The sequence below is a fragment of the Coturnix japonica genome, chromosome 3 (assembly GCF_001577835.2).
Source record: "Coturnix japonica isolate 7356 chromosome 3, Coturnix japonica 2.1, whole genome shotgun sequence".
NCBI lineage: Eukaryota > Metazoa > Chordata > Aves > Galliformes > Phasianidae > Coturnix > Coturnix japonica.
Genome location: NC_029518.1, coordinates 68991555 through 69004750, shown reverse-complemented (window position 1 = coordinate 69004750; position 13196 = coordinate 68991555).

Sequence of the window (13196 nt, the reverse complement as noted above, 5' to 3'; positions counted from 1 at the left end):
CTACTGAGATGAAGACAAGTGAGTGATGTTCAGCTTCATAATAGGAAAGATGATTTATTTCCTTTTAATGTCTGAAGGCATCTTTCCTGGAATGCTTTTGTGCTTGAAGTCGGATACCAGATTTATCTGGGTTAGAGTAGGAGCTGAATGCAAATGCTAATCTACGATGAAAAAAAAGTAAATCTCAGGCAGCTGAATGAAATGAAACTGAACAGGGAAGGTAAAAAAAAGAAATGCAGAGCACTTGCTGACGCAGAAATGAATACCTGAATTCTCTGTGTTGATCCCTATTCACTACAGCCCTGGGTTGTGCTAAAGTCCAGCTCCATGTCTGCTGGCATCAGTGGGTGCCCACGACCTCACATGGCTCTCCTCTGCCTCCTTTTCCCTGCACTCATGCTTCTGCCAAAAGGTCTGAACACTGAGCCAGGCCAGAGGGACATCACAGCTGAAAATGTGCCGTTTCTATTCTTCACACTCCCTCCAGAACAGTTCCCTGTGCTGCCTTGTGAGACCAGTGTTGACTCAAAGGGCACTCCCCTGCATCCACCCCATGCATGGAAGCATGGCCTCCATTGGGATACAATGCCCAGCTTCTGCTGAGCTTGGAGACCTGCTGGATAACAGCATGACGGTGACAACTCTACACAAATCATGAACTCAGCCTTCTCTTCTTCAGTTAGTTACGTAAAGCTTAAAACTGCACACTAATATACAGTACACAGAGTGTAAAATATTCCCAAATCAGCCTGCAACTGCCACACATCAAAGACTCCATAGCATTTACATTTTCTAACCTCTTCCTAATGGGTCCTTGCCTTTGTCCAAAAGCTTTTAATGCAAATATGGATGAACGTGTCATTGCATCTCTGCTGTGATTCATGTTTGCAGTAGCTGGAGGAGCACAAAGGCACCTGCATGATTGATGTGATGCTGTTTGACTTCTGGGAAGTTGTTTATCCTACACAGCTCTGGTTCTTTCAGAAATGGCACTCTGTGTCTCCAGGGCAGGCTGCCAGAATAATGTTTAGTGGATTCGGTTATGTATGTTGTCAGAGACTAAAAATTAAGCTAACTATGAAGTTAGTGGCATTTCTGAAGCCATTACTTGTGCCTGCTTTAACAAGCGTACTTCTATTCTTCCAGTTGCTCACAGAAGAAATGTGCTCACTGAAATATGTCAGCTGGATTCTTTGTGTTTGTTAGATACAGGACTGTCTCTAGGGAGAGACACCACCACTGTGGTGGAAGATTTCACTTCTCAGTGTTAAAGATCAGTGAGTGACCCGGAATAAGAGTTCAACATGATGGAAATCATACCACTGTCCATTGAGACCAAAAATTTCACCATAAATAGCTTTGGCACTTTGTTATCATGTTTGTCTTTATGCTCCTGCCTCTGTTCCCTCTTGCACCCCTTGCTGGGCTCACACATTCCTCGTAGATAACACTGGGATTTCTGCAGGTAGTGAGGAGGATGCTGATGAACCACATGCAATCATAAACATTAATGAATAATTAGATTTCAGTGCAATGTGAATGGCAGGCAGGAGGGGAGTGCACGCGAACCCATGACCCCAAGCATTCTTATCACAGAATGAAAATCAGATAGAGGTAAGGCACTGCACATGTGCCTCTAAGCCTTTATAAATCCGTAAATGGATTGTGTGCTGTATAAAAAGAAAGGGAAATGGTCCAAGCTTGCACTGGGCAGAAACCTGAAAGGCCACAACAAACAATGTGCTCGAGTGTGTTGCAGTGCTTTGAGCCTAATGCCTTTGGCTGTTGTCCCTCACTGCTGGAATGAACAACGATGCTACAGCACCACAACGAGGCAACCCTTCATACCGCTCTGCTTTCACTACAGCTCTTTGCTCAGAGTTATTTTTGTCCACCCAACGCTTCTTTTCTCCCTGCACGACGTGATATTGTGCCCAGGGAGATCTCTGAGGGTTCAGAACCGTCTTTAAGCGGCCCTACGCTCTGTCTAAGAGATTATGTGCGTTGCGTGCTGAGCCGTGCCCTTTTGTTTCAGCCAGTCCTGCAATTTCCCAGAGCTGTGCGGGCTGGATTAGCGGCTTTGTGAGCGCTCGGCAGCGGCACTGGGGCTTTCACATGGAGATTCTGTTGCTAGAACCGGGGAAAGACGCTTTGAAAAGAGAAAGATACACAGAAGAGAAAAATATGTTTTAAAAACAGCTATTTTACCCTGAGCAGCTGCGAGGCACTCAGTTGAAAAACTGAAATATGCGCTTTGTTGCTTAACACGATCTGTTGAAGAATATTTCTGTCTGCTGCTAGCGGACAGACTAGCAGGAGGCAGAGAGGAGATGCTACGGGTGTCGAAGATTCCCCTGGCATTCCCCATACATCCTCATCCCCTGGATAGGGATTGGTTTTGCTGTGACTACAGTGGTCCCCAGTTCTCATTATGCAGCCCACATCATTTGTTTTTCTTTTGCAATTGATGTGTTTCTAGATAGGAAGGGTTTCTCGAGTTCCTCCGCTATTGTCACAGCCCATCTGCATTACTCCCATCAGAATTTTCATCAGTAATAAACCCAGTAATAATTCAAAGTGCCTTTAAAAAGACAGCAACAAAATGGAAGAAATAAGAAAGGTGAAGAGTCAGACATCCTTATGAGGCAGACATGGAGCCCTAACCGGGCCATCTCAAGGCTAATCCTAGTGGAGGTGTGAGTAACAGTAACAGAACCATCAGCAGCAGTTTGATGGAATGCTTAATCGGAGAATTGTTCTGCCAGTATTCAGAGAGGATTAAATGAACAACCGGAGTAATTACAGCCCTCAGCATGACACTGATCCCAGGCAAAATATTAGAAAGACTGATATGACACTCAATATAGAGTTAGAGGGCAATTTAATTAACGTCAATTAGCACGGCTTAAAAGAAAATAGATCTTTCCAAGCTAGTCCATTTTTCAATTAATTTCAAATGTGTTTGCTTGAGAAAATGAAGCTGCGCAATGTGATTCTGTAAGGCATTCATGTCGCACCATATGGCATTCTGACTAAAGAACAACAATGATACAGTATCAATATTACATTATTCACAAAATAATGAAAACGTTTAAAAACTGGATTAAACATGTGTATTGAATGTGGCTGTAAATGGAAAACCTTCATCAGAAGAAAGTATCTCCCCAAAAAGACTGTTTTGTTACCCTGGTCTGTTCTTACCTATGAGTACAACACAGACTGGTTTCTGATTAAACATACAGTAACAGAAAGCAGCTTGGAAAAACTGGGATATCACAAACAAAGGGCACATGGAATTACACAAGAAAAGCTCCAGTAAATAAGGGTGTCTCTTGTCTATTCAGCTAAAAGCCAAAAAATGTATTTTTCCATTGTTTTATGCAGAACATAACTAGGTAAATCCTCTGCAAATGCTCCATCAAGAATACACTCATATGACCTGAAGATGGCTTCAGCAGAACACTCAACCTTCACAGTCTTTCACTTTGCAGGACTCCTGTTTGGTATTTTGAGGTAATGCATTCAGTTCTGACTGTGCCCATGAACCCTGACTTTGTAAACCAGCTCTCAGCTCTGTGTTTATCAAAGCCACCACCTTTTCACATGGAATAATAGAATCACTGGGGTTGGAAAGCACCACTAGGATCATCTAGTCCAATCATCAACCCATCACCACCATGGCCACTAATCCTCTCCCTCATATATTCCTCGCAACTTTAGTGTGGCTTCTTTTCCTAAGATCTTTGCATGTCTTTTCCTCAGTTACTGTAAAGTTTCTGTCTAAACATTTGATCTCAAAAGGACTTGCCTTGAGATCCTCATCTTCTTGGAATTATTCACTTCCATGTGTGGCCATCTGACAGACCCATCAACCAGCCCATTATACTGGGGCTATTTACTGGGGCTATATATTGGGGATATTTCATGCTTTTGCACTAACACTAGAATATGACTACAGATCTGGGCAGCTCTATTTGTACTGTCACTTGAATTTCTGCGCTGAAATGACACTAGTCTGTTGCTTAGATGTCCTGAACTCTGTGAATTGTACAATCATTTGGAATATTACCACTTGGCTCCTTCTCTGCAATCCACCTTCATCACCATAACACTGACGTCTCCCCCCAAAAAAGAAACAAAGAAAACCCCAAGCAAATAAACTACGTAAACATGCAGACACAAAACCTGATATCATCAGCTTCACAGAAACACTCCTGTCCTACATAAATAGGAAGGCAGCAGCGAATTGGAACCACAAATCTATAATATGCCATCATGATGTCTATGCCCATATTCTAAAAGCTGCCAGATGTGTTATTAAAGATGACAATCAAATTGCACAGATAGACTCAACTGATACAGCTTCACTGCCACATCTGGTGATGGTTACTGCCTCCTGCTCTCACTCTACTTGCAGTTGCTGTTGGTCATGAAACAGAGATATCCCAGTAGGCATTCCCCACCCTGTCTCCCTTTAGCCCATTGCCAGGAAGTGTAACCCCATTGCAGTGCAACTGCTTTGTTCTCCAGATTTATGTGGGAAAACTATATTTATTTTAGACCATTTTCTCGACCAAGTAATTTCCTGTCAAATTTTTTTATGCCAGCTGTAACTTAGCCTCTGCTCCTGTGATTCTTTGTCTGCAGATAACATACAGTGCAACATGAAGAAGACTGTAATTATGAAAGCATTAGGCTGATTGGAATAATTAACTGAAATAAAATGTTCATAAGAGGTCTTGTTTTGTGTCAAGAGACTGTAAGTGTGCAGGAATCAACAGAGAAGTATGTAGCACAGAAATCACTGCCACTGGCAACTGAGCCAGTTCGGTGTACCTACAGAGTTTCCTGAGTGCCAGAGGATCCTACTTGTCCCTCTGCAGGAAGAGAGGTTCCTCTGGAGTCACCACAGACCACTCTTGGAAGAAGCTCATGAGGCACAGAAAAGGCACCCAGGGGAATCAATTCATTGTTTCGCCAGTGTGAGTCAAGAAACAAATTTCCTTTGAAGTATAAAACTGGTGACCAACTTAATTCTGGATGCATTCAAGAAGACACATCAAGCGGACACCAAAACTTTCACAGAAGGATCTGAATGGGAGATGTCAGCACTCAGTGCGCTGCCTCCTTCTGTTGCTGATCCCTGTTGCTGGATCCGAAGACAAAACAATAGGCTGCCTGCCCTTTCTCTCACCCATTCATATCATCCACGTTTTTTTTTTTTATTAGTGGAATTTTGAAGTTCTTTTTGCAGCACAGATTATCATTGTGTTATTGAGCTCTTACTGATAGGCTCTTTTCACATCAATGTCATAAAGAAATGGGGCTTTGATGCGAGACCATCAACACTGATATCTGATTTCTCCCTGTTCCTAGATATGGTTTTGGAGCCAGGCATTTCATGGACACAACCACAGCCTAGAGATAACGTATTTACTGCATGTCGTGATTTTACTTTCTCTCTTTGGCCTGCAAAAATATCTGAATCTTTATAGAACTGTGAACTGAATCTTAAGAGAAAATCTTCATGTTTGTACTCCCTCTCTAATTAGTACACAGCAAGGAACAGGCTTGATTTCTTTATGATCTACTGATAAAGTCCTGAGGTTACTTTCTACTCTTACTCCTGGGAGATCCAACTCAGACAAGGTTTCTCAGGGCTCTGTACAGTTGAATTTTGGATTCCTCCAAAGGTGACAATTCTGCAGCCTTCATGAGCAGCTTTTTCCTTGTATCTTGAAGCTGTTATTAGTGGGGGAAGCAACATATTCTGCCCTGAGCAGGGAGCAGTGATTCAGCAGCGGACAGCCAGCTCAGCAAGGGCAGGAAGGACTTGACCTGCAACGAGCAGAATCTGAACAGGAAAAATAGAGCACCAGATGTTGAAAAAGAAGGGGCTGTAGTGTCGGGATTGTAATGTGGTAGATGAGCTGTGTTACAGGAAAAGATAATGTTGGTTTTTTGTGTGTTTTTTTTTCCCCCATTTACCCACGTGGTTTCACCATTGTTTCTTATTGTCCCTTCCAAACCAGGTCAGTGCCAGTTATATGAATCCGTGCACATCCCCCATGCATTACAGAGATCGCATGCTGAGGACACTGCAAAGAGCCACTGATGTGTGTGAGAGCAGCATCAGTGAGCCGCAGCACAGAAGTTATGTCAGAAAGGTCCAATTGGCCACTGATAGGGAACAAACCAGAGTTCTGATTCTCATCTCACTCACATTGCTCTGTTTTCAGACACAGTGCACAACTGAATGCATGCATCCTCACAAGCACAGGTACAGCCACAAGAGAAGAAATCCTCAGCTAACACCCCAAAATAAAAAACACAGGGTTTGTGTTTTCTCACATCATCGTTTCTTGATGCACATCTGTACTTTTCCTATGTTTGTCCTCTCCTTACCCTCTCTGGCCGTTCACACTATTTCTTCCAGTGATTTCAATCTGGAACACTGCCTTGGTGCTTTTTTGCTCTGCCAGCTTCCTGCAGTTCTGGGGGTGTTTGTGAGTGTGCAGGCAGCAATGCAAGCATTAAAGTGGGCAGCGGTGCAGGCAGGCTCCCACCTGCTGGAAGCAGGCAGCTCTGCAACCGCTTCTCCCGGCTGCCCAGCAATGCTGCTCCCATTACTCAGAGAGCTGGCGAGCACTTCCAGGCCCCAGCCCAGGAGGTGATGGAAATTTAGGTGTATCAACAGAATCTAACCCAGCATGAAAAAGAGATTGTAACTAGATGAGTGTGTGTATCTGGGAGGAACCAACAAACCAAGCAGCTTTCAGGGATAGAAAGACTGACAAAGAGATATGAAAAGGAGAAAAAAGAAAATGTGCCAAACCTCTCTCCCCTATTCCTCTCCCAAAGGCATCACACTAATTAGGGAAAGCTGCCCAGCATTAGGCATTTTGTATATGCCTTTGGTTCAAACAGGAGTCTCACTGAACCCTCAGACTCTTGAAAACAGGCTTGATTTCTTAGATCAAGAGGGGAATTTATTATCAGAGACTTGATACTAATAGCATTTGAATGCTCTATCTTCAAAGGCAAAAGGTGTTGTGTTTTTTTCAGAGAGAAACCCAGAGTGGACCTAATAGAAAAGGGGACATTGTTTTGGAATGCTGTGGGTGAGGACCCAAAAAGTAGACTGTGTGCTGGGAGAGCTGCTGATGTGAGCCCAGAAATTCTCCAGAAGCAGCAAAATATCTCCAGGCAATTCAGCCCTTGGTTTTGTGATGAATATATAATGAATTACGTGTCTGGAAAACAAAGCATCATTATCAAAAGAGTGAATATTCTAAGATTCAGCTTCGTCTTTGATTTTAACAAGAAGAGAAAGTTGCTTTCCCATGACCAAAAATGGAAATATGGCATAATTACTTTCTTCTCTGTGTTATATACCTGGAAACACTGTAGAAAATGGAACTGTGTATTCCTTACAGGTAGACACTTTCTGAGTGTTATTGAGAGGCTTGAGATGTGGTCTCACACACCTGATTCTTCTACAACCCCAAAGCCAAGAACACTTGGATTCCTGTAAACTATTGTCTGTTCTTTTTAGCCTTTCTCTAGTGATGGAGTAAATTAACTATATATACTACATATACACATGCTTTCTGCATGCGGCTTCTGCAGCTATTCAGAAAACTCATCTCTGCTTTAAAGATCATCACTGTGTTAGATCCAAAGAGTCACTTACAGCCTCCAGGTTGGCAACCCTCTAACAGCAAATCCTTCTGTGGGCCAAACAAAAAGCTAGAAGACATTCAGCAAGCTTGAGGGATATTAAGCTGATCTAGCAGGGTTGTTACTTCTGTGATGACAGTAACTCAGAGTTACTCACCTCACTACTCCATGTTAGAGTCACAACTTTTTCAGGTGTTCATGGATATGCCATATAATTTCCATTACATCACATACAGGCTTGGACATGGGCAGAAAGGAGGAGGATTTTGCTTTATGCTGAGAGGCCCAGAGCTGCTTCTGGGCTGCTCTGCTTATCCAGATCTCCTTCCTACACCTCACACAAATGGCAAGAGCCATTTCAAACAGGAAGATGAAGTATTCAGCTTCTCTGTGGCCTCAGCAATTAGTTACAGCATTAATCACCTGCTGTGCCGCTTTGGAAGGCTCTGCTGTGAAACATCTCCCTGCCAGTCCTTCCTGCTGCTTGAAGCCCCTGTCTGTGCAGGGCTGGCTTTGCTCTATGCTTCCTCCAAGTTTATCTGCTCCCTGCAGCTCTGGCATCACTGCAGGAAGGTGAGGAGAAAGAGAAAGAAGAAAGGAAACCCAAACATCTCAGACACACCATCCCTTTCCATCTCTTCCCATTTCACCTGCTCAGGTGAGATTAGTCCCATCTGTCCTCGCCTATTTACATGGCACATCTTGGGTGCGGGGGGTCCTATTGTAGGAACATTTATTTTGTTTATGTCAAGATACTGTGAAATACTGAATGATGAAGTATATGGAGCAATTCTTGCTGTTAACTACAGTTGTGAATTTACTTCTTGTTATTTCCTATGAGATACAGATCAGTAGGAAGCTGTCTATCTGACAGTACATCAGATGAAATGGCAGTAGACGCCAGCACTCACATGCGTAGTTCTCTTTCCCTTCCCAGTGTGTGAATCACATCTGTTGTATTAGCATCCTTGCGTCACAGAATAACCACAGTCACGTTTCTTTGTGACTAGATTTATTACTGACATTTCTCAATGATGTTTCAGTGGATCTGACATTCATGTTGCTTTTCATCTCCCAGATTTGGGGAATATCTCAACCTCTCACCCCTGGCTGCAGAGTCCCACTGGTGCCACCTCCTGCTCCCACATGCTGCTTCTACACTTGGGGCTGTGGCCAAGGAACCTCCTGCCTCCATTCTTCCTCCACTCAGCATCAGCACCCTGTGGTGAAGTACACTGTGCTCTTGAGGACACACATGCAGCTCTCCTGCAATTAGGATCCAATCGATATTGGCTGAGCCTCAACCTCTCTCTCCATATATACATTTTGTCTATACTTCCCGCAGTGGAACAAAGCCGGATTTGGAGGTCTGTTGTGGGTGGATGATTGCAACCTCTGGTCCACGGCCAGAAGCGTTACATTACATAAAGAGGTTTTTCTTCATTAGGGATTAATCTGTGCTAACCAACTGTCAGCTGTTGGTAACAAGGGGTTATTAACATGCTGCCTGCCCCAGGCTAGGAGTGTTCATCTGACTTATGATATTAGATGCAGTAGGAAAATGCTCTTATCCATAGCCCAGATGCAGGAGCCCAGCTCTTAGGCTGCCTACACCAGCAGCACTGCAGAGGAGTGAGGACAGGGCTCTGAAACCTGACTGTTTCTGCTTGGTTGGGAGGGACTGTGCTTGTCCTCAGCAGGCACTGAAATCCAGTGCCAACATTGCGCAGCTCCTCATTCTTTGGATATTGTTCCCTGAGCAATGTCCCTAAATATGCTGGCAAATGCTACTTGTGGGCTGAGAGAAACGTGGTGGCAGAGTCACCTGTGCCAGATACCAAGAGCTATGGACACTGAGAGTATGCAGGGGGGCCATCACTCTTGGCTCCAAGCTCTCCTGAAGCACACAAGGACTGATCTCAGTGACCACCCAGCTCCATCTTCCCACAGCTGGAAAATCTCTGCAGCCTTCCCTCTTCACCTGGCTGCCACTCACCTGTCTCTGTTCAGTGCCTGCTCACCTTACCAGGGGCAGAAACTGATGGCAGACACCAGCAGATGGCTGGAGAGGGTTGGCAGCCAAGCAGCACGAAGTTCTCTCCTCTGAGTTTGTTATCTGTGGTATGAAGTGAAAGCAGAAAGTAGGGAGGCAGGCTTGAGACATAACAAAGTGCTCGCAGTGTTCAGACATGCCCACACTGAGGGATGCAGTTCAGCCACACTACAGTGCTGAATAACCAGTGTATGCAAGCCTGAATTTGTCCTCCAAAACATCAAGAAAGGGCAAGTAAAGCTGCGCAGAGTAATTTTTGTATTTGTATCAAGTTGTTTCACCTCCTGCCAATTAACCTGGTTAACTTAATTAGCTGTTTGGATTGACACAGTAAGGAAAAGGCCCAATGGATGGGGTTTGTACTGCAGAACAGCAACATCACCCCTGGGCCACATCACCCCGATGCCAGACCTTACTGCATCTCTGGGGTAACAAATGACATGCACTGACCTTATGCTCCAGTCTGTACAAATGCTAGGGAGGGCTCTGGGCAGCTCAGCAAAGTGCCGTTTCCATCTAACAGCTCCACTCAAAATTGAGTTACGTGGTTTTCACTTCTTTGATCATTTAGGGCACAGAGTGCCTGAGAGCCTAGGGCAGGCCATTTGGCTGCATGTCATCAGCAAGGCCTCCCATTTCAATCCTGTTCTTGCTTTCTGTGCTGTATACCAGCTGCTTTTCAATCTGGCCAACCCTATGAAGCAAGGGATACTCCTCCTCTACCTTAGTAGTAAAGGTTTAAAATGTCATGATTGAAATGATAAAAATCCAGATAAAATTGAAAGATCCAGGAGGCCAGAAACTTTCACAACCCCAGCATTCTGTTGCATTTCCTAAAATATATTTGTTCAAGTAATTCAAACTGTCATTACCATTAACTTGTCCTTTCATTTTCTTCTCTGAATTCCCTCTAAGCTAAACACACAATTTTTGTCTATAAATCTGTGTGACAAGTAGAGCAGATTTTCTTTCCCTTAATCACTTACATGCATTTCCATGGGTTGGGTTCCCACGCATATTTCCTAAGCTGATTTCTATGCTTGTGAAGGCACACATCAACACTCACAGCATTCTACAAGACTTGAGGGAAAAATTCAGTTTGGTCAACTGGCCAAAATGAGTCTCATGTGTTTTTTCAGAGGCAGGAATTGGTCTTCTTATCATTTACAAATTATTATTTTCTAGTTGCTCTGGGAAGCAAACAACACACGGTTGTCCTGGTTAGGAAGCCTCTAGTGAAAACAGGGATGGGGGATGCCCTTCAAGACACACCAATATTTTGTGGGTGCCTCATGAACAGCTGGCTAAGGACCAGGTAACAACATGCAGCCAGAACTGCAATCCAAACCTTCTGTCAAAACAGCAACATCACAGTGTGCCCCAACTCTGTTCCACTGCCTCAAGACTTGAGGGAATCCTACCACTTCAGAGGTGGGCCCTGGAGTTGCCAGCTTGAAGCGGAAATGCTAAGTCATGGCCTGATTGAGCACCTGATGGGAAGGCAGGGCCATGCACCTGAGGGAGCAAAAGGGGTGGGGCTAGGATTGACCCCCTCCCAGGCCTCATTTAAGAGCTGGCAGTGGAGTTTAGGTTATCTTGCTGGAGATCCTTGCTTACCTGAGGCCTTCCAAAGGTAAGCAGCTTTTTTTTCCTTTGTTTCTGCCTCTATCATTGCTGTACTTGGTCTTATCCTCCCTTGCTGCAGCCTGGGACTCTACTGCTCTGCTGTCATTGCTGTGTTTTCTGTCACATTATATAGTGTTACACAGCTTAACATAGGATGTATGAGAATAGTAAAGTCATTGCATCTGTCTGGTAATAAGTCTATGGCTGGACCCTGCTATGTCCTACACCCACCAGCTATCACAGTGTGGCACACTAGGCCTGACTTCCAGCCCTGGTTTGCTGCTCACTAGCTGAGATCCTGCAGCAGATGCACAATAGCAGGTGAATTCTTCTTTCACTGGCATGATGAAAACTAGCAACAAAAGCTGGTGGAACAAGGCACAGTTCATCTGGAGAACAAAGCCATGTCTGAGCCTGAGCATTTCTTACAGACCAAGAACGAGAAACCTTTCTGCCAAGGGTCTTTGGAAGTTCTTGGAGGCAGATCTATGTGGGATGTCAGTCTGGGGTCTTGTTCATTTCCAGAGAAGAGCCTGAGCTAAGGGAGCCAGCAGAAGGACTTGTCCCATATAGTACAGGACAGCTTCTTGCCCGGAACAGAGTACCACATGGTGATGTGTGATAGTCAGGCACCAGCTGCCCCAGGAGAGCTGGGTCTTCTTCTCCTGTGGTTGCCCTGCATGGCTGCAAAAAGTGGATAAAAAGAGCAACACCTGCCCTGCTCGTGACTGGTGTTTCTCCCCACTGTTCTCGCTTCATCTGAAATGGTAATTCCTCTAACTGGGAGAGTAATGACCCTGATGCATTATTTTAAATGTCATTTTTGTGAAGGAGTTAATCAGCTTAGTGAGAGGCTGGATTACATTTTAATTTTGATAGTGCTAAGTCTTGCTGTTTTTTAAATGCGTTTTTCAGTTCTTTAAACTTCAGCAGGGTAGCATCCCAGTCGGACTGTGCCTTACTCTAATCTTTTGGCTGGGGAAATTTGACAGACAAGAGCCATTATTTGGTGGTGCTGGTATCAGTCTAGCCTGTACGTGTTTCTTTTCAGTTGTATTGTCTGCATGAGGGATGATAGCTAAGATTGGGCAGCTGGGGCCTACGGGTGGTTTTATCTTCCATTAGTACATACGGAGAGAATCTTTTCAAGGCACAAAGGAGGAATTATATGACAAAATTTCATTCATAGTCAAATGGAGGCTGAGAGATCTACCTGCCATTCAGGCTTTTGAAAATGTGCCATGAAATTTTAATTATTAAGATGTTTTCAGTTGTGAGCTGCAGTTATTACAGAAGATGTCTGTGCATTAAAGCAGTAATTAATGCCCTTGGTTTTCCAAGGAGTTTTACATACTTCAGCACTTGCATGTTTCCACTGAATTTCTTCCACCTTTTAAGACACTTTTTATTTGAAATCAGGTACAAATAAGATGTTTACTCAATTATTTTACCTCTGGTCATTAACTTGCATGTAGCAGACGCATGATTTAAACTCTGTTTCCAAACTTTGAAGTTCACAACATGAAGCGGACTTGCTTCCACCCTTTCCAGTTGCTATTTAATTACCAGGTTTGATTACAGTTATCAGCACAGTGGTTTGTATCCATTGTACAAACAAATTAGCATCAGCCTACCTTGCAGTCTTCTCAATGCATCTTTTTTTCTGAAGTAAAGCATGAGAACACTCAGAAATGACCGTTTATGGAATTATTGGCCTGTGCTTTTTCTTTATTCTTATTTTCTTTTTGCCTATGGCTGGTATTAAAAGCCTTTCTCCAGATCAGCATATTCTATAAGTTTTCTCAGGCATGATGTAACTTACATTCAATATGTTGCA